General features: G+C 38.8%; 1 pseudogene; it reads right to left on the bottom strand.

The window, feature by feature from the left end:
• Window positions 1-16,810: 16,810 nt before the first annotated feature.
• Window positions 16,811-25,634, bottom strand: part of LOC104673737 — a 38,091-nt pseudogene continuing 29,267 nt past the window's right edge.

The raw sequence follows: 25,634 nt of genomic DNA, 5'->3' as shown, positions 1-25,634 counted from the left end.
ATGCAATCTTTATTAAAATTCAAATGTCATTTTTCACAGAAATAAGAAAAAATTCTTAGATTTGTATGGAATCACAAAAGACCTCAAGTAGCCAAAACAATCTTAAGCAAAAGGAAGAAAGCTGTAGGCATCACACTCCCTGATTTCAAACTCTAATACAAGACTATAGCAGTCAAAACAGCTTGATATTGGCATAAAAACAAACACATAGACTAATGGAACAGGATCATAGCCAAGAAATAAACCCATATATTTATGGCCAATTTATTTTTGACAAAGATGCCAATAACACACAATGGAGAAAAGCAGTCTCTTCAAACAGTTGTGTTGGGAAAACTGTTTATCTACATGCAGAAGAATGAAATTGGATCTTTATTTCACATCATATGCAAAACTCAACTCAAACCAGTAAAGACTTAAATATAAGACCCAAAACTATGAAAATACTATGAGAAAACATAGGAGGAAAGCTCCGCAACATTGGTGTGAACAATGATATTTTCGGTATGATCCCGAAAGAACAGACAACAAAAGCAAAAATAGACAAATTGAATGACATCAAATTAAAAAACTTCTGCACAAGAAAGGAAATAATTATCAGAGTAAAAAGACAGCCCATAAAATGGAAGAAAACGTTAACAAACCATGCAGCTCTTAAGGAGTTAACATCCAAAATATATAAAGAACTCAAACAACTCAATAGCAGAAAAACAAACAAAAAAAAAACTAATTAAAAAGTGGACAAAAGACTTGAATAAACATTCTCAAAAGAATGCGTACAAATGGCAAACAGGAACATTCAAAAAAAGGATAAGCATAGCTAATCACTAGGATAAATGCAAATTAAGATTATAATGAGATATATCCTCACACATGTTAGAATGGCTTTCTACAAAAAGATGAAAGATAAACATGGCAAGGATACAGAGGAAAGAAAATTCTTGATATTTTTGGTAGGAATGTAAGTTAGTAAAGTGGTTATGGAATACAGTATGGAGTTTTCTCAAAAAACTAAAAATAGAACTACCATATGATCCAAGAATCCCACTTCTGTGTGTATATCCAAAGGAAATGAAATCTGTAATTCGAAAGGGTTGCTGCACTTCTATGTGTATTACAGCATTATTCATAGTAGCCAATATATAGATGAAACCTAAGTGTCCGTCAGTGGATAAAATGAATAAAGAAAACATGGTGTACATATGCACAATGCAATACTTATTGGCCTTTAAAAATTAAGGGAATTCTGTCATTTGTGACTGTGTGGAAGAGCCTGGAGGACATTATGCTAAGTAAAATAAGCTAGGCACAGAAAAATGAATACCACATAATCTCATTTATATGTGATTTCTGTAAAATTGAACTCATAAAAGTAGACAGTAGAATGATATTTACCAGAGTCTGGAAGGGGAGTGATGGAGGGAGTGAGGACTTCTTGGTCAAAGGGTACAAAGTTGCAGATAGACAGAAGGAAGATGTTTTGAGATCTATTACACAGCAGGTTGATCATAATCAATAATAATGTATACAGTCACGCATCACTTAATTACAGGGATACTTTCTGAGAAACATGTCATTAGGTGATTTCGTCATTATGTGAACATCATAGAGTTTACTTACACAAATCTACCTGGTATAGCCTACTATGCACCTACGCTATGTAAAATAGCCTATTGCTCCTAGACTATAAAGCTGTACACATTGTGACTATACTGATTACTGCAGGCAATTGTAACATCATGATAAGCATTTGTGTATCTAAACATATCTAAACATAGAAAAGGTTAAGTTAAAATACTATAATATAATTTTATGAAGACACCATCATACATGTACTTTACTGTTAACCAAAAAATCATTATGTGATATAGATTATATTTCTTTTTTTTTTTTTTTTTTTTTTTTTTTTTTTTTTTTTTTTTTTTTGAGACGGAGTTTTGCTCTGTCGCCCAGGCTGGAGTGCAGTGGCCGGATCTCTGCTCACTGCAAGCTCCGCCTCCCGGGTTTACACCATTCTCCTGCCTCAGCCTCCCGAGTAGCTGGGACTACAGGCGCCCGCCACCTTGCCCGGCTAGTTTTTTGTATTTTTTAGTAGAGACGGGGTTTCACCGTGTTAGCCAGGATGGTCTCGATCTCCTGACCTCATGATCCGCCCGTCTCGGCCTCCCAAAGTGCTGGGATTACAGGCTTGAGCCACCGCGCCCGGCCTAGATTATATTTCAAAATAACTAACAGAGTACATTTCAAATGCCTCACCATAAAAATTAAATGAAGTGAGTGATAGAAATGTTAGTTAGCCAGATTTAATCATTCTATGTTATATACATATATCAAAACATCATATTGTACTCAATACATGTATACAATTATAATTTGTCAACTAAAAATAATATCAATGTGTAAATTAAAAACACACAGGTCAAGAAAGAAATCAAAAGAAAAATTAGAAAGTATTTTTTACTGAATGAAAATTAAAATACATCTCAAACTGTGGGATGCCACTAAATCAATATTTAGAGAAAACTTATAGACTATTTCAGAAACCAAGAAAAGACTGAAATCAATTATCTCAGCCTCCACCTTAAGAAACTAGAGAGAAAAAAAGAAAACCTAAAGTGAGCAAAAGGAAAGAAAATAATAAAACAGATAAGAGAACAACCAATTAAATATTTTATTTTAATGGAGAAAATTGACAAAACTGAAATCTGGGTGTTTAAAAACTTTAAAAAGTCAATCAATTAATTGATAACATGTGTTACTTTACTGTAGCATTTGGCATATGGCTTTTTTCCCTGAGCATAAAGTTGTTTAGATCCATCCAAGTTGTTGCATGTATTAACAACACATTCCTTTTTATTGCTGAGTGGTACTCCACTGTAGGGGTTTACCTTTATCTGTCAATTGACTCTGAGGGAAATTTGGGCCTTTGCCAATTTTTCTTGCCTATGGTTGTCTAATTGGTCCAGCATCATTTGTTGAAAAAGTTATGCTTCCTAATTTGAATTGGTTTTGTACTGTTGTGAAAAATCATTCCATTGATTCATGTGTGTATGTCTCCACCAATACTATACAGTCTTGATTACTGTACCAATCTCAATATTAGATAAAGTGATTATTCCCACTTATGTTTCTTTTTGAAATTGTTTAGCTATTCTAGATACTTTGCTTTTCTGTATAAATTTTATAATAAAGTTATATATATTTACAAACAAAACTTTTGCTGGGATTTTGATAGAAATTATGTGAAATCTATAGATTAACTTCAGGAGATTTGGCATCTTGACTATATTGTCTTTTAATTCATAAACATTATATATATATATATATATATATATATCCATTTATTTGGATCTTCTTTTATTTGCTTTATCAGAAATTTCTAATTTTCAACATACAGAGCCTATACATGCTTTGTTAGAATTATACTTAATTCATTTTGAGAGTGACTGCACATGGTGTCACATTTTAAATTTCCATTTCCATATATCAATTGCTAAAATATAAAAACTTGATTGGCTTTTGTGTGTTGATCTTGTACCCTGTGACCTTGATAAACTCACCTGCTAGTTCTAAGAGTTTTGGGTGTATTCTGTGGGATATTTATGTAAATAACCATGTCATTTGCAAATTGTGACAGTTTTATTCTTTTCTTTCCAATATGTATGCCGTTTATTTCTTTTCCTTGACTTACTTCATTGGCTAGAATTTTCAGCACTATTTTGAATAGGAGTGGTTAATTAAGATATCTTTGTTTTATTCTAGAGCTTAGGGGGAAAGAATTAAGTCTTTCACCATTAATTATAATGTTAGCCATAAGTTTTAAAAACACTCTATCAAGGTAAGGAAGTTTCTCTCCAATCCTAGCTTGTTGAACAATTTTTTTCTTCATGAACGACTATTGGATTTTTTAAAATGCATCTCTGCATCAATCAATATGATTATGGTTTTTTTCTTGTTTAGCCTGCTGACATTGTAAATTACACTGATTGATTTTTTTAATACTGAACTAGAATTACAGCCTCTGGAAAAAAATCTACTTGGTCGTGTTGTAAAATTATGCATAGACATAGCTAGATTCTGTTTTGTAACAACTTGGTAGATTTTTGCGTAAGTCTCTGAGAGATATTTATCTGTAATTTTCTTCTTCTATACTTTCTTTGTTCAGTTATGGTATTAGAAAAACACTGGCCTCATAAAATGAATTGTAAAGTAATCCTTCACTTTTTATTTTGCATAAGAAATTGTGTAAAATTGGTGTTAATTTTTCTTCAAATATTTGGTAGGATTTTCTGGTGGCATTATCTGTGCCTGGGGATGGTTTTAGAAGGGTTTTAACTGTAATTTAATTTTTAAATAGTTCTAGGACTATTTTAATTATTTATATCCTATTGGTTGGCTTTTGGTAGATTGTGGCTTTTAAGTAACTGCTGTATTTTATTAAGTTGTCTAGTTATTGTTTCTAGAGTTGTTTGTAGTATTTTCTCTTTCTTTCTTATAACTTTTATTTTAGGTTTAAGGGTACATGTGCAGGTTTGTTAGTATTTTCTTATTATACATTGAAGGGCTACTGAATCTGTAGTAATAATCCTTGCTCTTTTCCTGATATTGGTAGTTAGTATCATCTTTTTTTTTTACTTTTGTCGGTCTTGCTTATACGTTTATCCATTTCATTGAACTTTTCAAAGGACCATCTTCTATTTCATTGATTTTCTCTACCTGTTTCTATTTTTAATTTTATTGATTTGTTTTTATTATGTCATTCCTTCTGCTTGCTTTGGGTTTATTTTGTTCTTTTTCTATGTTATTGAGATTGGAGTTTAGATTATTTATTTTGGGCGTTTCCCTTTTCTTTTCTTTTTTTTTTTTTCTTTTTGTTTTTTTTTTTGTTGTTGTTGTTGTTGTTGTTTTGTTTTTTTGTTTGTTTGTTTTTTTGAGATGGAGTGTCACTCTGTCACCAGGTTGGAGTGCAGTGGCATGATCTCAGCTAACTGCAACCTCCACCTCCTGGGTTCAAGCGATTCCCCTACCTCAGCCTCCTGAGAGGCTGCACACTACCACAATCAGCTAATTTTTTTTTTTTTTTTTTTTTTTTTTTTTTTTTTTTTTTTTTTTGGTATTTTAGAAGAGACAGTTTCACCATATAGGCCAGGATGGTCTCGATCTCCTGACCTCATGATCCACCCACCTCAGCCTCCCAAAGTGCTGGGATTCCAGGCATGAGCCACCGCACCCGGCCTCCCTTTTCTAATTTAAATATTTATTGCTATAAATTTCTCTCAGTCCTGCTATAGCTGCATTCCATGGATTTTGATAAGTTTTCATTTTAATTTAGGTTTGTGTACTTTTAGAAAATATTTCTTTGAGGCTTACACATGAATTATTTTAAAAGTATATTGTTTAATTTATAAATGCTTGGAGATTATTCTATTATCTTTCTATTATTGATTTCTAGCTTGATTCTACTGTTAGCAGATAATGTACTCAAAATTATTTCAATTGTTTTATATCTACTGGCCCATTTTATTTTTATTGGTGTTCACATAGCATATTTTCTCATGACCATTCTTTTTTTGTAATTTTTTAATGTTAGATTCAGGGAGTACATGTGCATGTATGTTACATGTGTATGTTGTATGCTGGCTTACTTTCAATCATTACATTTGAAATGTTAGTTGTAGACAGCATATTATTGGGTTTGTTTTATTTTTTAATCCACTCTGTCAACTTCTGCCTTTTAGTTGGCATATTTAGACCATTTGCTCTTAAAGTAATTTTTGTTAGTTAAGACTTAAGTCTACCATTTTATTATTTGTTGTTTGTTCTATTTCTCATTCTTCTGTTTTCCTTTTCTTGCCATTCTGATAATTTCTTGAACATTTTTAGAATTCCATTTTTATTTGCTTATACTATCTTTAATATCCTTCTTTTTATAGTTTAATTTCTTTGATATATGAATAAAAGGGGAAAAGGGTAGAACTCTGTAAAATATTTGAAGAGATTTATTCTGATCCAAGTATGAGTGGCCATGGCTCATGACACAGCCCTCAGGACGTCCTGAGAACATGTTCCCAATGTGGTCGAGGTGCAGCTTGGTTTTATACATTTTACAGAGGCATGAGACCTCAATCAAATACATTTAAGAAACATATTGGTTTGGTCCCAAAAGGTGGAACAACTCAAAGCAGGGGCTTCCAGGCTATAGGTGAATTTAAACATTTTCTGATTGACAATTAGTTGAGTTTATCTGAAGACCTGGGACAGATAGAAAGAGAATGTTCAGGTTAAGATAAAGATTGTGGAGACCAAAGTTCTTTAAAGTCTTACAGTGGCTGCCTTTACAGGCAATAGGTGACAAAGGTTTCCTATCCAGATCTTAATCTCTTTAGGTGTAGGAGGGTCTGGAAGAAAAAGATCTAGCTGTGTTAACAGAGATTCTTTACAGATGCAAATTTTTCCCTACAAAGAACAGCTTTGCAGGGCCATTTCAAAATATGGCAAAGAAACATGTTTGGGGATAAAATATTTTTATTTTCTTCTTTGTCTCACAATGTTATGCCAGAGTCGGTTTGGAAAGTAAATCATGATATATAGGGTTAAATAAAACCCATCTGATGATAGTTTATTATTTGTAGGGCATGGCTCCGCAAATCCCTTAGATAGAAATTTGGACAAGATAAAAATAAAAGAGTTTAGTCTTCGTGTGTGTGTGTTTATGCAACTTATCACAGTCTACTGATACCAACATTAAACAGCTTCAAATTAAGTATTGAAACCCTACTTTAACTTACCTCCCTTTACCCTGCCCATTTTTTAAATATAGTTGTCTTACATATTTCTTCTGCACACGTTGAGGACCATATCAGATGGTGCTATAATTTTTACTTCAACCTGTCAAACAAGATTCAGAAACCACGTGAAAAAAAAAACTATTATATTTTTATCCCTATCTTTACTCTATTCTATATTCTTGTTTTCTTTCGGAGATTCCAAGGCTTCTGCTTCTATATATATTTATTTCTGTTAAGTGAACTTTCTATAGCTATTCTTTAGGAGTAGGTTTACTTATAACAAATTCTTTTAATTTTTTTACCTGAGAAACTCTATTTTCCATTCACTCTTGGAGGATATTTTGCTGCATATAAAATTTTGAGTTAACAGTTCTTTAATTTCAGCACTTGAAAATGCTGTGCCACTTCCTTCTGGTCTATATGATTTCAGTTGAGAAATTCAGTTTTTTATGTTGGTATTCTTCCATGCATCATTTTTCTCTGTATTTGATTTTTTTTTTCTTCAGTTTTTAAAAGTCTATGATGTGTCTTGGTGTGGATTTCCTTGGGTTAGTCCTGTTTAGTTTACATGGAGCATCTTGAATCTATATGTTTGTGTCTTCTGTCAAATTTCAAGTACTCTTTTAAACCCACACTTATTTTCCCATCTTTCTAAAACTCCAATGATATAAATGTCAAATTTATCATTGTCTCCCAGGTCTTTGAGACTCTCACTTATTCTTTTCAGCCTACTTTTTCTTTGTTGTTTCAGTTAGGTAAACCCTCTTGAACTATCCTCTAATTCACTGATTCTATACTGTTATATCCACACTAGCATTGAACTTAGTAAGTTTTCTATTTTTGCAACTTTAATTTTCAATCTATAATTTACATTTAGTTCTTTTTTATTACATTGTAATTTTTTACTTCTTTTATTTTTTCATTTATTTCAAGAGAATTTGAAATTTCTGATAAAAGCATCTTTGTGATACCTGTTTTAAAATCATTGCAGATCATTTCAATTCCTGTGTCATGTCAGTTTTGGCATCTGGTAAGTGTCTTTTTTATTTGTCTTGTGATTTTAAGTTTTGGCCTCCTATTTTCCTGGTATAATGGGTAATTTTATATTTTATCTGTATATTTTGGATTAGTCAATTGATTTGTATTAAGTTGCAAAGGCAACTCAATGCAACTTAATGAAGAAAGGATTGTCTTTTCAATAAAGATCACTGAAACTACTGGATATCTGTAGGCAAACAGATAAATGAAAGTCCTCTCATAATTTACACTTCATAACTAATTAACTCAAAGTATATTATACATCTAAAAGTAACACTGGAAAGTACAAAACTTCTAAAAGAAAATACGAGAGAAAAATCTTTTGGCCTTGCATAAAGCAAACATTCCTTAGAAATGACACCAAAAGAATGACCCATAAGAAAAAATGATAAATTAGACTTTATCAAACTTTCCAAAAGAAAAACAGTATATTTCTGTAATCCCAGCACTTTGGGAGGCCGAGACGGGCGTATCACGAGGTCAGGAGATCGAGACCATCCTGGCTAATACGGTGAAACCCCGTCTCTACTAAAAAATACAAAAAACTAGCCGGGCGAGGTGGCAGGTGCCTGTAGTCCCAGCTACTCGGGAGGCTGAGGCAGGAGAATGGCGTAAACCCAGGGGGCGGAGCTTGCAGTGAGCTGAGATCTGGCCACTGCACTCCAGCCTGGGCGACAGAGCGAGACTCCGTCTCAAAAAAAAAAAAAAAAAAAAAAAAGAAAGAAAAACAGTATATTTCTTCTCTGTGAAATACATGGTTAATAGAATAAGAAGATAAGCCATAGAGTTCAGTGAAATCATTGAAAATCACACATCTGTCAAAAAAGCCTTTTATGCAGCATGTGTAAACAACTCTTGAAATTCAGTTATAAGGAAACAAACTCCATTTGAAAGCAGGCAAAAGTCTTGAACAGTTAACCAAAAATTATAGAGGTAGCAAAGAGGCACATAAAAATATGCTCAATATATTAGTCATCAGTAAAGTGCAAATTAAAACAATGATGAGATACTACTAAACACATATTAAAACTCAAAATTGAAACTTAAATTTTGTAACTAAATTTTTAAAAAATTAACATTAAAAGAACTGACAACACGTGGTGCTCTTGAGAATGTGGCATAACTGGCATGATTGTTGGTTATACAAAATGGTATAACAACCTTGGAAAAACAGTTTTAGTTTCATATAAGATTAAACATCCACTTACAATATAATATAGCAATTGCACTCTTAGATTATTGCCCAGAGAACTAAAAACTATGTAAGTACAAAAAAATAAAACTGTATAAAAGTGTTTATAGCAGCTGTATTCCTAATTGCCAAAAACTGGAAGCAACAGAATGTCTATCAGCTGTTGAATGAAAAAACAAACTATGGAACATTTATACAATGTATAATGCTACTCAGTAATAAACATGAATTGATACATGCAACATGATGAGTATCAGAAGAAAAAGGTAAGACTCAAAAAGCTACATACTATTTGATGGCATATTATATGCCTGTCTTAGTTTATTCCTGCTGTTATAACAAAAGATCTGAAACCAGGTAATTTATATAGAACTTAAAATTATTTCTCATAATTCTAAAGGCTAGAAGTTCAAATGAAGGTGCTGGCAGGTTTGGTTTCTGGTGAGAGCTTGATCTCTGCTTACAAGATGGTACTATGCTGCATTCTTCAGAGGGGAATAACACTGTGTCCTCCTATGACAAAAGGAACAGAAGGGGAACAAAAAGGCTTAGCTAGTTCCTTCCAGTGCTTTTATATGGCACTAATCATAACCATGAGAGCAGAGTCCTTATGGTCAAATAACCTCCTAAGGCCTCACCTCTTAATACTGTTACACTGGGGATCAAGAATCAACATTAATTTTGGAGAGGATACAAACATCCAAACTATAGCATTCTGCTCCTGGCCCACCCCAAATTCACATCCCTCTCACGTGTAAAATACATTCATTGTATCTTAATAGCCCAAAATATCTTAATTCTTTCCAGTATCATCTTTAAAGTCTAAGTCGAGAGTCTCACCTAGATCAAATATGGGTGAGATTCAAGGTATCATTCGTCCTGAGGAAAATTACCCCTCCAGCTGTGAAATCAAACAAGTTGTGTGTTCTGAAATACAATGGTGGGATCAGCATAGGATAGACATTTCCATTCCAAAAGGGAGAAATAGGCAAGAAGAAAAATGGCCCAAGTAAGTCCAAAACACAACAAGGCACATAACATTAAATCCTGGGGCTTGAGAATAACCTTTTCTGACCCTATATCCTGCATTTCAGATACACTGGAGTAGAGTTTGGGTCTCTAAGGCTCCAGACAACCCTGACCCCATGACTTTGCTGTGGATAACCCACAAAGCAGCTCTCAAGGTTTGAAGTCAGCTACTTGCAGCTCTCCTAGGTTGATGTTTCATGCTGGAGGCTCTTTATTTCTGGGGTCTTGGAGGCAGCCTTACCCTCACAGCACTGCTTGGAATTGCCCTAGTGGGGGATCTCTTCGTTAACCTCAATTCCACACCTCTTCTGGGCATTCTTCTAAGTGGAGACTCTCTGCAATGGTCCCACCCACATGGTAGACAAGGCATTGCCCTAATGGAGGTTCTCTGGGGTGGCCTCACCCCTGTGGCACTTCTCTGCCTGGGCCCTGAGGTTTTCTCCTAAGAATCTCTTGAAATCGCCGGGCGAGGTGGCTCAAGCCTGTAATCCCAGCACTTTGGGAGGCTGAGACGGGCGGATCACGAGGTCAGGAGATCGAGACCATCCTGGCTAACACGGTGAAACCTCGTCTCTACTTAAAAAAATACAAAAAACTAGCCGGGCGAGGTGGCGGGCGCCTGTAGTCCCAGCTACTCGGGAGGCTGAGGCAGGAGAATGGCGTAAACCCGGGAGGCGGAGCTTGCAGTGAGCTGAGATCCGGCCACTGTGCTCCAGCCTGGGCGACAGAGCGAGACCCCGTCTCAAAAAAAAAAAAAAAAGAAAAAAAAATAAAGAATCCCTTGAAATTTAGGTGAAGATAGCCATGCCTCCACAGCTCTTGCACACTGCATGCCTGCAAAGATGATGCTACATAGACATTGCCAAGATTTACTACTTGTACCTTTTGAAGGGGTGGCCAGAGCCACACCTGAGTCCTCTTGAACCATATTTGGTGTAGCCAAGGAGTGCTGTGCCCAAATGCAAGGAGCAGAAACTTGAGATGGCACTGGGCAATGTGTTATATCCTCAAGGCCTTGGCACTCTGGGCCTGTGATGGGCCCGGTAGCCTTGAAGATCTCTAAAATGTTGTCAGTGTCATTCTTTCATACTTGATAAATAGCATCTGACTTCCTTATGTCCACACTAACCTCCTTGTCAAATATTTGCTTGGCCACACCTTTAGTTTTCTCTCCTGAATATGCATTTTATTCTTTAAATGGCTAGCCTGAAAATTTTATACAATCTTTAAGTTCTACTTCCCCTTTGATTATACATTTATTTTAATTTATCTATTCATTCATTTATTTTGTTTATTTGTTTGTTTTGAGATAAAGTCTCACTCTGTCGTCTAGGCTGGAGTGCAGTGGCGCGATCTCGGCTCACTGAAACCTCCACCTCGCTGGTTCAAGCGATTCTCCTGCCTCAGCTTCCCTGAGTAGCTGGGACTACAGGCGCATGCCACCACACTCAGTTAATTTTTGTATTTTTAGTAGAGACAGGGTTTCACCATATTGGCCAGGCTGGTTTTAAACTCCTGACCTCAGGTGATCCACCCACCTTGGCCTCCCAAATTGCCAGGATTACAGGCATGAGCCACCTTGCCTGCCCTTATTCATTCATTTATTAAGACAGGGTCTTACTCTGTCACCCAGGGTGGAATTCAGTGGCATGATTATAGCTTGCTGCAGCTTTGAACTCCTAGACTAAAATGATCCTTCTGCCTAATCCTCATGCATGGCTAGGACTATAGGCACATACCACCATGACTGGCTATTTTAAAAAAAATTGTAGTGATGTGGTCTCACCATGGTGTCCAGGCTGGTCTTGAACTTCTGGCCTCAAGTGTTCCTCCTGGCTTGGCCTCAAAAAACACTGGGATTACAAGCATAAGACATCTTGCTCAGCCAATTTCATTTTTAATTTCTCTTTTCTCACATTCTACTATAAGCAGTCAAAAGAAGCCATGCCACACTTAAAACAATTAGCTTGGAGATTTCTTCCACCAAATATCCTAGTTTATCACTCTTAAATTCTGCTTTCCACAAAGTGCTAAGATATGGAAATAATTCAGACAAGTTATTTGCCACTTTGTCATAAAGGTGGTCTTTTTCCAATAAAATTTTCAATATTTTCCAATAAGATATTCCTATTTTCTGTCTTTAAGACCTTTACTTTCCATATTTCTGCCAACATTCTTATCACAACCACTTAGATAATATCTAAGAAGATTCAGGCTCTGTCTACAGCTATCCTATTTTGAGTCTTCAACGGAATCACCCTTAATCCTCCATTCACAGCAATCTGGGCTTTTTCTAGCATTACCTTTAAATTCCTCCAGACTCTATCCATTAACCAGTTCTAAAGCCACTTCCACATATTCAGTATTTGTTACAGAAATACGTGGGTCATTAGTACCCATTTCTGGCTCAGTCAATTCAGGCTGCAATAATAAAATACCGCAGACTGAGTAATTTATTAATAATAGAAATGTACTTCTTACAAATCGGGAGACTGGATGTCCAAGATCAAGGCACCAGCAGATTCAGTGCCTGGTGAAGGCTACTCTCTACGTCCAGATGACATCTCATTGTTGAATACCCCAGAGGGGATGAATGTCGTGTACTCACATAGCAGAAGGGGAATAAAAGGTTTACTTAGTTGCCCACAGCCTTTTCATAAGGCACTAATCCAACCCACGAAAGCAGAGCCATCATGGCCTAATCACTTCCTGCAGGCATCATTTCTTAATACTGTTGCACTGGAAATTATGTTTCAACATAGAATTTGGTGGGGACACAAACATTCAAATGATAGAAATGCCGTTATGGAAAAGGAAAAATTTTAAGTGGATGCCAGTAAATGAGGGTTCAGGAAAGGTTGGACTATAAGGATACAGCACAATGAACTTTTGGGGGATGATGGAATTATTTCATATTTTGATTGTGGTTGTGATTACACCTGTTTGCATTTTTCAACACTCATAGAATTATACACGAAGAAGTATGTTTACCATATGTAAAGAGAAAAAATGAATAAATGAACTACCAACAAATATTTATGATTTATTTAATAAGAAATATTGCAATTTAAATAAAAACACCAAAAACATATCAAGGAACTTTAGTGGTGATCTTTATTTGTATCCGAAGTCCAATAAAATGGAAAAAATTATATCTGTCATTTATGAGCTAATTGGAAATTTGAACACAGGATGTTGAGAATGTAATTAGTATGTTGGGTATGATTGTGGTATTCTGATTTTGTTAAAATAATACCATTGGGAGTTTTATTTTTTAATGTATTGAATACTTACAAATGAAATGTGATGTGTAGAATTTTCTTCAAAATAAATATAAGAAAAAGAAAAGTGAATGGGTGTACTGATAAAAAGTAAATATTATGTTGTTTTTGCTGAGTGATTCTTGAACTTGATAATGAATACACTGTGATTTATCACACAATTCTGTCTATTTTTTTAAATGTGAGATAATTTGGATATTTGTCTCCTAAATTTCTCACGTTGAAATGTAATCTCCAATGTTAGAAGTGGGGCCTGATGGGAGGTGTTAGGGTCACGGGGGCAGATTCCTTATGAATGTGTGGGTGCTGTTCTCACAAAAATGAGTGCGTTCTTGCTGTGAGTTCATGTGAGATAGGGCTGTTTAAAAGTGTGTGGCACCTCCTACATCTCTCTCTTGCTCCCACTCTCACTATGTGACATGCTGTTTCTACTTTACTTCCCACCATAAGTAAAGGTTCCCTGAGGCCTCACCCAAAGCCAAAAGGATGCTGGCACCATACTTCCTGTACAGCTCTGTGCAACCATGAGCCAATTAAATATCTTTTCTTTATAAATTACCCAGTCTCAGGAATTCCTTTAGAGCAAAACAAACACATTAACACAAAAAATTGTTATCAGGAGTGGGGTTTTACTATAAAGATGCCTGAAAATGTGGAAACGACTTTGGAACTGGGTAATGGGCAGAGGTTGGAAGAGTTTGGAGGGTTCAGAAGAAGACAGGAAAATGAAGTAAAGTTTGGAATTTCTTAGAGATTGATTAAATGGTTGTGACCAAAATGCTCTTAGAGATATGAACAGTAAAGTACAGGCTAAAGAGGTATCAGATGGAAATGAGAAAGTTGTTGGAAACTAGAGTAAAAGTAACCCTTGTTACATGCTAGCAAAGAACTCAGATGCATTGTGTTCATGCCCTGGGGAACTGTGGAATTTTGAACTTAAGATTGTCAACCTAGGGTACCTAGTGCAAGAAATTTCTTTCTTTTCTTATCTTTTCTTTTCTTCCTTCCTTCCTTCTTTCCTTCCTTTCTTTTTCATCATCACATCCTAGATTTATTACAACTGACCTGCAGGCAAAAGGACAGAACTATTACACAAACACTTCGATTCCATGTATATATCTTAAATAGAGGAGGAATTCAAATAAGAATACAGGATAAAATATTCCAAAGCTCCAAGAAGCAGTTATGTTACTGAGCTCCATTTTTTACAGACAAATAAGGCAATATCCCTGCACATTAGCTTTTTGATAATTTTTATACATTTTTCTCTGGTACAAGAGAAAAATAACCAGAGCTCACAATGTACAGTTCTTACACTATTTTCACAGTTTGTGAACACTATACACCCTTTTGTTTTAATAAAGATACATTGTAATAAACTCCTTGCCCTTAAGTTTATAGTATATAATAATCTATGATTAATATATGAAAATAGCCTTTTTATGTGGTCAGATTCAGTCAGATTCACTCCTGGACAGTCAGAATTGCTTTTTTCTCCATTTGCATAGTGGCAAAGTGAGTCTATGCTGAGACAGATGGAAAGTTGACAGCAGAGAAACAGATTCCTCTTGAGTCCCCTGGAGAAATGGAGGATGACAGCTTCCTGTGGTCAAAGGGAGACATAAAGCAATGTCTCCTTTCAGAACAGTGGGAAGTCTAAAATTTAGGATGCCGTGGGGGAGAAGATAGGGAAATAAGGCAAGTAGACCAAAGAGATAATCACTTTTGAATTCTGCAATTTACAGGGATGTGATTTTAAACAGCACCATTCTCCCTTCATTGTTTGATAGTATTTATGACTGTCACTCTGAGAGGAGACACAGCAATACCTGCCATGATTTGGTTCTGTAATGGCATCACCTGCATCTCAGACCATGGCTGCTTTATATTCCAGTGTGCTTGAACCATTCACAGTGCTGCTTCACTGTCATACAAAGCCTTAAGGTTCAGTGCCAGGGAGGCCCAAGCAAAACCTAATGAGAACCTGGCTAATGGATAAGTTAAGAAGCACACAATACTTAAATGGCCTCTTGTAACAGTGCTGAGGGTTTTGTTTTGCTTTTTGTATTTTTTCCAGTAGAATTCCAATGCCAAGAAATGGTGGTGTACTACAAGAGGTTCTAGCAGGTGATGAACGTAAAGGTTGCCATTTCAGATCCTCATCTGGTCCAATGTGTCTCTAGAAAAGATGCCTCTTTATCACCTACCACATTGACTGGGCCCCACTATTCTTAGTCTTTTAAACACTAGCGTATATGAGAGATTTGGGGCTAAAAATCCTTGGTAAGGAACATCCCTGGTAATTAAAAAGGTTTTTTGATATAAAAAAGGCAAAATATTGGATTAAGCAAAAGTCACATAGCAACAATAGACCACAGGGGAAGGGAAAGAGATTCGGAAACTGAAGACCTGGACCAGTGATGGCAAGAAGGAAACAACTGAGATTTGGTCTTTTGCTGCCTACTAGAAATGTTTATCTAATCAATCAAGGCACATTGCTACTAGCTACTTCTCCCTGTTACTGAGTTATGATGGCCAAAGTATCAGGTTTAGGACCAACTTATCTACAAGTTGTTCCAGATAAAATAGTAGAATTAAAAACATCTGTAAACTTTGCCTTCTGTACTGTTTTCTTCTTTCAGTCCTGGTGGTTTGTGGCAGGTGGAACATCAAGTTGGCAGCACACCGAACTCTGAGATGAAAAATTCTTAGGATCAGCACCTTCTTTGACAAGTGGCAGACTCCTGAGTCTTCCCAATGCAAAGTAGGACTGGTAAAGGAGAAAATAACACATCCTGTCCTGTCTCAATATTTCAATGTTCACCTCTTTGAATGCAACATGGTTTTTGGTAAAGATAAATTCATTCTAATTTAACATGATATTTCAAACAGGAAATTTGGCTGAGCACATTGATCCTCAAACATCAACTGTAACTGTAAAGCAACGAAATATCACATAAGTAAAGCTATTGCACTTGGTGAAGAAAGTAAATTCCTCCTTTGTCTCCCAGTTCCAGAAGGCAATGTGTCTCATTGGCTGTGCAAGCTCTTCTCACTCAAGCATGAGTCTCTATGTTCAGATATAGTACCTCCATCACTGTGTCCTTCCAGGATTTGGAAGTCTGATAAAACACCATTCCAGTAGCTGCATCTCCAGGTTTGGCGTCTAGAAATGAATTTAAGATGTGATCTAATCACAGTCAACAACTTGACAGTACTGACTTCTACATTTCATGAATATGTTCATCACAAAAGAGCAGGATGAGGTCTCTCTGACCAGCACTAACACTGTGTGATCAGTCAGGTATTACAAGGCTGCATGTTCTAGGTGACAGGAATATACAGACATGATGGAAATGAACGCCAATGTTATTGCACATGGTGTCTGGGCGAGCAATAAAAACACTGTGATATGGGATGAAAATTCTTTACCTTTTGCTTCCTCTCAGCCCTTTTTTCTAGAGTCTGATGTAGCAGCGATATCAATCAACATACACAGGAAAGCTGGGAGTAGCTGACACTTGATCCAGGATTTAACAAACATAGCATGCGACCTCAACAGTACGTTCTTCATACATCAAAATAAAAAGATGTTTCAGAAGCTCTTTATACTTTGACCTTTTGGATTCATCCTTCGTAAGGCACAAGTTGACAAACTTGATAAAACTGGGGAGAATTCCCTCTCCTCAGAATTACTCAGCTGCGGAGGATCTCCTTTCACGACTTGTGTTAGTTGATCAAATACACTATTCCACTTTGGATAAGGAAATCGGCCCGTGGCCAACCATACAATGTGATCTCCAAACTCCAGACATCACAGCGGACATCATATGCTTGTCACGATGCACTTGGGTCTATTCTTTCAGGTGCCATGTATGGCCTACAGCTAGCATCTTTTGTCTTGGCAATAGAGTCCACAACCTGTCCACTGATGCTGAAGTCATAGAGTCTAATATTTTCACTTCTGTCCAGAAGAATATTGGAAGGTTTGATATCTCTGTGAATAATTTTCAAGTTCTCTTTTAAGTGGTTTAGTGCTTTCACAGTTGCTAAAGTGATTTTGCCTAAAATTTCTTCTGTAATAACATCGTCTAATACACTATATACATATTTGTGAAACTTATCAAATGAGGTAGACATGAGTTCCATACAGATCAAGCAGTCACCCTCTCCGAAGAGTGCACCATAAAACTGAACAATGTAAGGGCAATCACTACGCCGAATTACTTCATCCAAATCCATAAGAAGTTGTTTTTGTTCTTTTTCATCCACTGTTGACCAAATTTTTTAACTGCCATTATTTGTCCACTTGGCTTGTGGACCATTTTGTTGACAGAACCATAAGCTCTTCATCCAATTTCTCCAAGCTTTTCAAGTCCTCTGCAGTGAAATCCCAATGTTGTTCAGCAGAGACCTTCAGTTTTCCTGATAACTCAAAGCTGTGTGATCTCGGTCTCTCTATGTGTGAGTTTTGAATTCCTGTAGGATTGGGATTCAGAGTAAACTTGGCTGTAGATTTGAAAGGTGGATTTGCAAAATTTAACTTCAGTGCTTTGCATTTACCCTGCATGCTGCTGACAGCTGGGTGACCTGGCGCCAGGGATCCTATGGGGCTGGGGTGCCGCTGCAGCTGTCGCCCCTGGTGCAAGAAATTTCTAAGCAGGAAAGCATTCAAGATGTAGCCTGGTTGCTTATAACAGCATGTTATCAGATATAGAAGCAAATAAATGACATGAAGTTAGTGCTTATATTTAAAAGGAAAGCAGAGCATAAGTTCAGAAAATGTGCATATTAGCCCTGCAGTAAAGAAAGAATCCAAGCAGGCTTTAGAGCAATCACTTGCTAGAGAGATTAGCATTACTAAAAGGGAGCCAAGTGCTAATATCCAAGACAATGAGAAAAAAAAAAAAAGACTAGGAGGCATTTCAGAAGTCTTTGGTACAGCCCAGAGGTCTACCAGGAAATAATGGTTTCAGGGGCCAAGTCCTGGGTTCTGCTATCCTACTCAGCCTCAGGACACTGCTCTTCATATCCTGGCTGCTCTGGCTCCAGCCTTGACTCAAAATGGTCCAGGACACTGCTTCAGAGGGCACAAGCTGTAAATCAGCAGCTTCCATGTGGTGTTAAGCCTGTGGGCACAAAGAATGCAAGAGTAAAGGAGCCTCGGCAACTTCCACCTAAAATTTCAAAGGTTGTATGAGAAAGCATGGATGCCCAGGCAAAAACTTGCCACAGAAATGGAGCTGCAACAGTGTGCCTCTACTAGGGCAGTGCTGAGGGGAAATGTGGCATTGCAGTTCCCACACAGACTCCCCACCAGGCCACTGCCTACCTAATGGAGCTGTGAGAGGGGGCTGCCATCCTCTAGACCCAACAACAACAGAGGTAAGCGCAGCTTGCACTCTCAGCCTGAGAAAGTCATAAGCACTGGGACTCCAACCCATCAGGGCAGCCATGTCAGCTGCATTCAGCAATTCCATAGAAGCAGAGCTACCCATGGCTTTGGAAGTCCACTCCTCACACCAGTGTGCCCTGGATGCAGGACATCAAGTCAAATGAGATTATTTTGGAGCTTTAAGATTCAAAGAATATCCTGTTGGGTTTAAGACTTGTGTGGGGCCTATTAGCCCTTTCTTTTGACTGAATTCTCTCTCTCTTTTGGAATGGGGACGTTTACCCAATGCCAGTACCACCATTATATCTTGGGAGTAAATAACTTGATTTTGATTCTACAGGTTCATAGATGGAAGGAACTCGACTTGAGTCTGAGATGAGGCTTTGGAATTTGGACTTGAGAATTTTTGTGTTGGGGCTGAAACAAGTTAAGACTTTGGGGGACAACAGAGAAGGGATTATTGTCAGGCTTCTGAGCCCAAGCTAAGCCATCATATCCCCTATGACCTGCAGGTATATATCCAGATGGCCTAAAGTAATTGAAGAATAACAGAAGAAGTGAAAATGGCCTGTTCCTACCTTAACTGATGACATTACCTTGTGAAATTCCTTCTCCTGGCTCATCCTGGCTCAAAACCTCCCCCACTGAGCACCTTATCACCCCCACCCCTGCCCACCAGAGAACAACCCCCTTTGACTGTAATCATCCTTTACCTACCCAAAACTTATAAAATGGCCCCATCCCTACCTATCTCCCTTGGCTGACTCTCTTTTCGGATTCAGCCCGCCTGCACCCAGGAGAAATAAACAGCCTTGTTGCTCACACAAAGCCTGTTTGGTGGTCTCTTCACATGGATGTGAGTGAAATTTGGTGCCGTGACTCAGGTCGGGGGGAACCTCCCTTGGGAGATCAATCCCCTGTCCTCCTGCTCTTTGCTCCGTGATAAAGATCCACCTACGACCTCAGGTCCTCAGACCAACCAGCTCAAGGAACATCTTACCAATTTTAAATCAGGTAAGCAGCCTCTTTTCACTCTCTTCTCCAACCTCTCTCACTATCCCTCAACCGCTTTCTCTTTTCAATCTTGGCACCACACTTCAATCTCTCCCTTCTCTTAATTTCAGTTCCTTTCCTTTTCTGGTAGAGACAGGAGACACGTTTAATCCATGAACCCAAAACTCCAGCGCCAGTCATGGACTCAAGAAGACAGTCTTCCCTTGGTGTTTAATCATGCGGGGATGTCTGCTTGTTATTCACCCACGTTTCAGAGGTGTCTGACCACGCGTGGATGCCTAGCTTGGTCCTTCACCCTTAGTGGCAAGCATTGCTTTTCTGGGGGGCAAGCACCCCACCACCCCTTCTCTCTGTGTCTCTACCCTCTTTTCTCTCCACTTTCCAAGGGGGCAAGCACCCCCACCCCTTCTCTCCATGTCTCTACCCTCTCTTTTCTCTGGACTTGCCTCCTTCATTATAGGCAGCATTTCACCCTCCATTCCTCCTTCTCCCTTAGCCTGTGTTCTCAAGAACTTAAAACCTCTTCCACTCACACCTGACCTAAAACCTAAATGCCTTATTTTCTTCTGCAATGCTGCTTAACTACACTACAAACTCAATAATGGCTCTACATGGCCAGAAAATGGCACTTTTGATTTCTCCATCCCACAAGACCTAAATAATTCTTGTCATAAAATGGGCAAACGGTCTGAGGTGCCTGACGTCCAGGCATTCTTTTACACATTGGTCCCTGCCTAGTCTCTGTTCCCAATGCAACTCATCCCAAATCTTCCTTCTTTCCCTCCCACCTGTCCCCTCAGTCCCAACCCCAAGCATCGCTGAATCTTTCCAATCTTCCTTTTTTACGGACCCATCTGACCTCTCCCCTCCTCCCCACGCTGCTCCTCGCCAGGCTGAGCTAGGTCCCAATTCTTCCTCAGCCTCCACTCCACCACCCTATAATCCTTTTATCACCTCCCCTCCTCACACCTGGTCCAGCTTACAGTTTCATTCCATGACTAGCCGTCCCCCACCTGCCCAGAAATTTCCTCTTTAAAAGGTGGCTGGAGCTAAAGGCATAGTCAAGGTTAATGCTCCTTTTTCTTTATCCGACCTCTCCCAAATCAGTTAGCGTTTAGGCTCTTTTTCACCAAATATGAAAAACTCAGCCCAGTTCATGGCCCATTTGGCAGCAACCCTTAGACTCTTTACAGCCCTAGACCCTGAAGGGTCAGAAGGCCATCTCATTTAAATATGCATTTTATCACCTAGTCAGCTCCTGACATTAGAATAAAGCTCCAAAAATTAAATTCCGGCCCTCAAACCCCACAACAGGACTTAATTAACCTCGCCTTCAAGGTGTACAATAATAGAGGCAGCCAAGTAGCAATGTTTTTCTGAGTTGCAATTCCTTGCCTCCACTGTGAGACAAACCCCAGCCACATCTCCAGCACACAAGAACTCCAAACGCCCGAACCGCAGCTGCCAGGGGTTCCTCCAGGACCTCCTCCCCCAGGAGCTTGCTATAAGTGCTAGAAATCTGGCCACTGGGCCAAGGAGTTCCCGCAGCCTGGGATTCCTCCTAAGCCATGTCCCATCTGTGTGGGATCCCACTGAAAATCGGACTGTTCAACTCACCTGGCAGCCACTCCCAGAGCCCCTGGAACTCTGGCGCAAGGCTCTCTGACTGACTCCTTCCCAGATCTTCTCAGCTTAGCAGCTGAAGACTGATGCTTCCCGATCACCTCAGAAGCCACTTAGACCATCGCAGACGCCGAGCTTCGGGTAACTCTCACAGTGGAGGGTAAGTCTGTCCCCTTCTTAATCAATACGGAGGCTACCCACTCCACATTATCTTCTTTTCAAGGGCCTGTTTCCCTTGCCTCCATAACTGTTGTGGATATTGACGGCCAGGCTTCTAAACCTCTTAAAACTCCCCAATTCTGGTGCCAACTTGGACCATATTCTTTTATGCACTCCTTTTTAGTTATCCCCACCTACCCAGTTTCCTTATTAGGCCAAAACATTTTAACTAAATTATCTGCTTCCCTGAGTATTCCTCGGCTACAGCCACACCTCATTGCCACCCTTTTTCCCAGTTCAGAGCCTCCTTCGCATCCTCACCTTGTATCACTCTACCTTAACCCACAAATATGGTACACCTCTACTCCCTCCCTGGCAACCAATCACATGCCCATTACTGTCCCATTAAAACCTAATCACCCTTACCCCACTCAATGCCAGTAACCCACCCAAAGCATGCTTTAAAAGGATTAAAGCCTGTTATCACTCTCCTGTTACAGCATGGCCTTTTAAAGCCTATAAACTCTCCTTACAATTACCTCATTTTACCTGTCCTAAAACCAGACAAGTCTTACAAGTTAGTTCAGGATCTGTGTTTTATCAACCAAATTGTTTTGCCTATCCACCCCATAATGCCAAACCCATATACTCTCCTATCCTCAATACCTCACTCCACAATCTGTTATTCTGTTCTGGATTTCAAACATGCTTTCTTTACTATTCCTTTGTACCATTCATCCTAGCCTCTCTTTGCTTTCACTTAGACTGACCCTGACACTCATCAGGCTCAGCAAATTACCTGAGCTGTACTGCCTAAAGGTTTCACAGACAGCTCCCATTACTTCAGTCAAACCCAAATTTCTTCCTCATCCATTACCTATCTTGACATAATTCTTCATAAAAACACACATGCTCTCCCTGCTGATCATATCCAACTAATCTCCCAAACCCCAATCCCTTCTACGAAACAACTCCTTTCCTTCCTAGGCATGGTTAATGCAGTCAGAATTCTTACACAAGAGCTGGGACCATGCCCTGTATAGCCCTTCTGTCCAAACAACTTGACCTTACTGTGTTAGCCTAGCCCTCATGTCTGCATGCAGCAGTTGCCACTGCCTTAATACTTTAGAGGCCCTCAAAATCACAAACTATGTTCAAGTCACTCTCTATAGTTCTCATAACTTCCAAAATCTATTTTCTTCCTCCCACCTTATGCATGTACTTTCTGCTCCCCGGCTCCTTCAGCTATACTCACTCTTTATTGAGTCTCCCACAATTACCATTGTTCCTGGCCCAGACTTCAATTTGGCCTCCCACATTATTCCTGATACCACACCTGACCCCCATGACTGTATCTCTCTGATCCACCTGACATTCACTCAATTTCCCCATATTTCCTTCTTTCCTTTTCCTCACCCTGAACACACTTGGTTTATTGATAGAAATTCCACCAGGCCTAATTGCCACTCACCAGCAAAGGTAGGCTAGGCTACAGTATCTTCCACACCTATCATTGAGGCTAACGCTCTGCCCCCCTCACTACCTCTCAACAAGTCAAACTCATTGCTTTAACTCAAGCACTCATTCTTGCAAAGGGACTACACATCAGTATTTATACTGACTCTAAATATGCCTTCCATATCCTGCACCACCATGCTGTTATATGGGCTGAAAGAGGTGTCCTCACTACACAAGGGTCCTCCATCATTAATGTCTCTTTAATAAAAATGCTTCTCAAAGCCCCTTTACTTCCAAAGGAAGCTGGAGTCATTCACTGCAAAGGCCATCAAAAGACATCAGATCCCATCGCTCAGGAGAATGCTTATGCTGATAAGGTAGCTAAAAAAGCAGCTAGCATTCCAACTTCTATCCCTCACGGCAGTTTTTCTCCTCCTCATCTGGCCACTCCCACCCACTCCCCCACTGAGACTTCCACCTTTCAATCTCTTCCCACACAAGGCAAATGGTTCTTGGACCAAGGAAAATATTTAGTTCAAGCCTCACAGGCCCATTCTATTCTGTTGTCATTTCATAACCTCTTCCATGCAGGTTACAAGCCACTAGCCTGCCTCTTAGAACCTCTCACTTCCTTTCCATCATGGAAATCCATCCTCAAGGAAATCACTTCTCAGTGTTCCATCTGCCATTCTACTACTCCTCAGGAATTTCTTAGGCCCCCTCCCTTCCCTACACATCAAGCTTGGGTATTTGCCTCCTCTCAGGACTGGCAAATTGACTTTCTCACATGCCTGAGTCAGGAAACTAAAATACCTCTACACTTTCACTGTATGTGTAGAGGCCTTTCCCACAGGGTCTGAGAAGGCCACTGCAGTCATTTCTTCCCTTCTGTTAGACATAATTCCTTGGTTTGGCCTTCCCACCTGTATACAGTCTGATAACAGACCGGCCTTTGTTAGTCAAATCACCCAAGCAGTTTCTCAGGCTCTTGGTATTCAGTGAACTAATGGTCTTTTAAAAACACACCTCACCAAGCTCAGTTACCAACTTAAAAAGGACTGGACAATACTTTTACCACTTTCCCTTCTCAGAATTCAGGCCTGTCCTTGGACTGCTACAGGGTACAGCCCATTTGAGCTCCTGTATGGACACTCCTTTTTATTAGGCCCCAGTCTCATTCCAGGCACCAGACCAACTTGGACTGTGCCCCAAAAACTTGTCATCCCTACTATCTTCTGTCTAGTCATACTCCTATTCACCATTCTCAGCTACTCATAAATGCCCTGCTCTTGTTTACACTGCCAGTTTACACTGTATCTCCAAGCCATCACAGCTGATATCTCCTGGTGCTATCCCCAAACTGCCTATCTCAACTCTTAAAGTAAATAAATAATCTTTGCTGGCAGGGCTATGCTGAACCTCCTTAGGCACTCTCTAATTGGATGTCCTGGGTCCTCCCAATTCTTAGTCCTTTAATACCTGTTTTTCTCCTTCTCTTATTCCGTTTAGTTTTCCAATTCATACAAAACCATATCCAGGCCATCACCAACAATTCTATATGACAAATGTTTCTTCTAACAACGCCGCAATATCATCCCTTACCACAAAATCTTCCTTCAGCTTAATCTCTCCCACTTTAGGTTCCCATGCCACCCCTAATCCTGCTCAAAGCAGCCCTGAGAAACATTGCCCATTATCTCTCCTTACCACCCCCAAAAATGTTTGCCACCCCAACACTTTACCACTATTTCATTTTATTTTTCTTATTAATATAAGAAGACAGGAATGTCAGGCCTCTGAGCCCAAGCTAAGCCATCATATCCCCTGTGACCTGCATGTATACATCTAGATGGCCTGAAGTAACTGAAGAATCACAAAAGAAGTGAAAATGGCCTGTTCCTACCAGCCTGGCCAACAAGGTGAAACTTCATCTCTATAAAAATACAAAAATTAGCTAGACATGGTGGTACAAGCCTGTAATCCCAGCTACTTGGAGGCTGAGGCAGGAGAATCACTAGAACCCAGGAGGCAGAGGTTACAGTGAGCTGAGTTAACACCACTGCACTCCAGCCTGGGTGACAGAGTGAAACTTCACCTCAGAAAATAAATAAATAAATAAATAAATAAATAAATAAATAAATAAAGTATTGGTGAAGATGTGGGGGAAAAAGGAACCCTAGTATACTGTTTACAGGAGTATAAATTGGTACCGTCATTATGGAAAACAATATAGAGATTCCTCAAAAACTTAAAAAGAGAACTACCATACTATCCATCAATTCCATTTCTGGATATACATACAAGGGAAATAAAATCAGTATCTTGAAGTGATATCAGCACCCCCCAGGTCCATTGCAACATTATTCACAAAGCCAAAATATAGAGACAACCTAAGTGTTTGTCAAATAAATGGATTTCTAAAGTAGACACACACACAAACACACACACACACGAAATATTATCTAGCCTTAAAAAGAAGAAAATTCTGTCATTTGTGACAATGTAGATAAACTAGAAGGATATTAGGTGAAGTGAAATAAGCCAGACACTGAAAGATAAATATTGTATGATCTCCCTTATATGCGGATTTTTAAAAACTTGAGTTGGCTAGGTGTGGTGACTCATACCTGTAATCCCAGAGCGTTGGGAGGCTGAGA

This window comes from Rhinopithecus roxellana, chromosome 7 (assembly GCF_007565055.1).
Source record: "Rhinopithecus roxellana isolate Shanxi Qingling chromosome 7, ASM756505v1, whole genome shotgun sequence".
NCBI lineage: Eukaryota > Metazoa > Chordata > Mammalia > Primates > Cercopithecidae > Rhinopithecus > Rhinopithecus roxellana.
The sequence above is the reverse complement of the archived record's forward strand: the minus strand, read 5'-3'. Positions and strand labels throughout refer to the sequence as shown.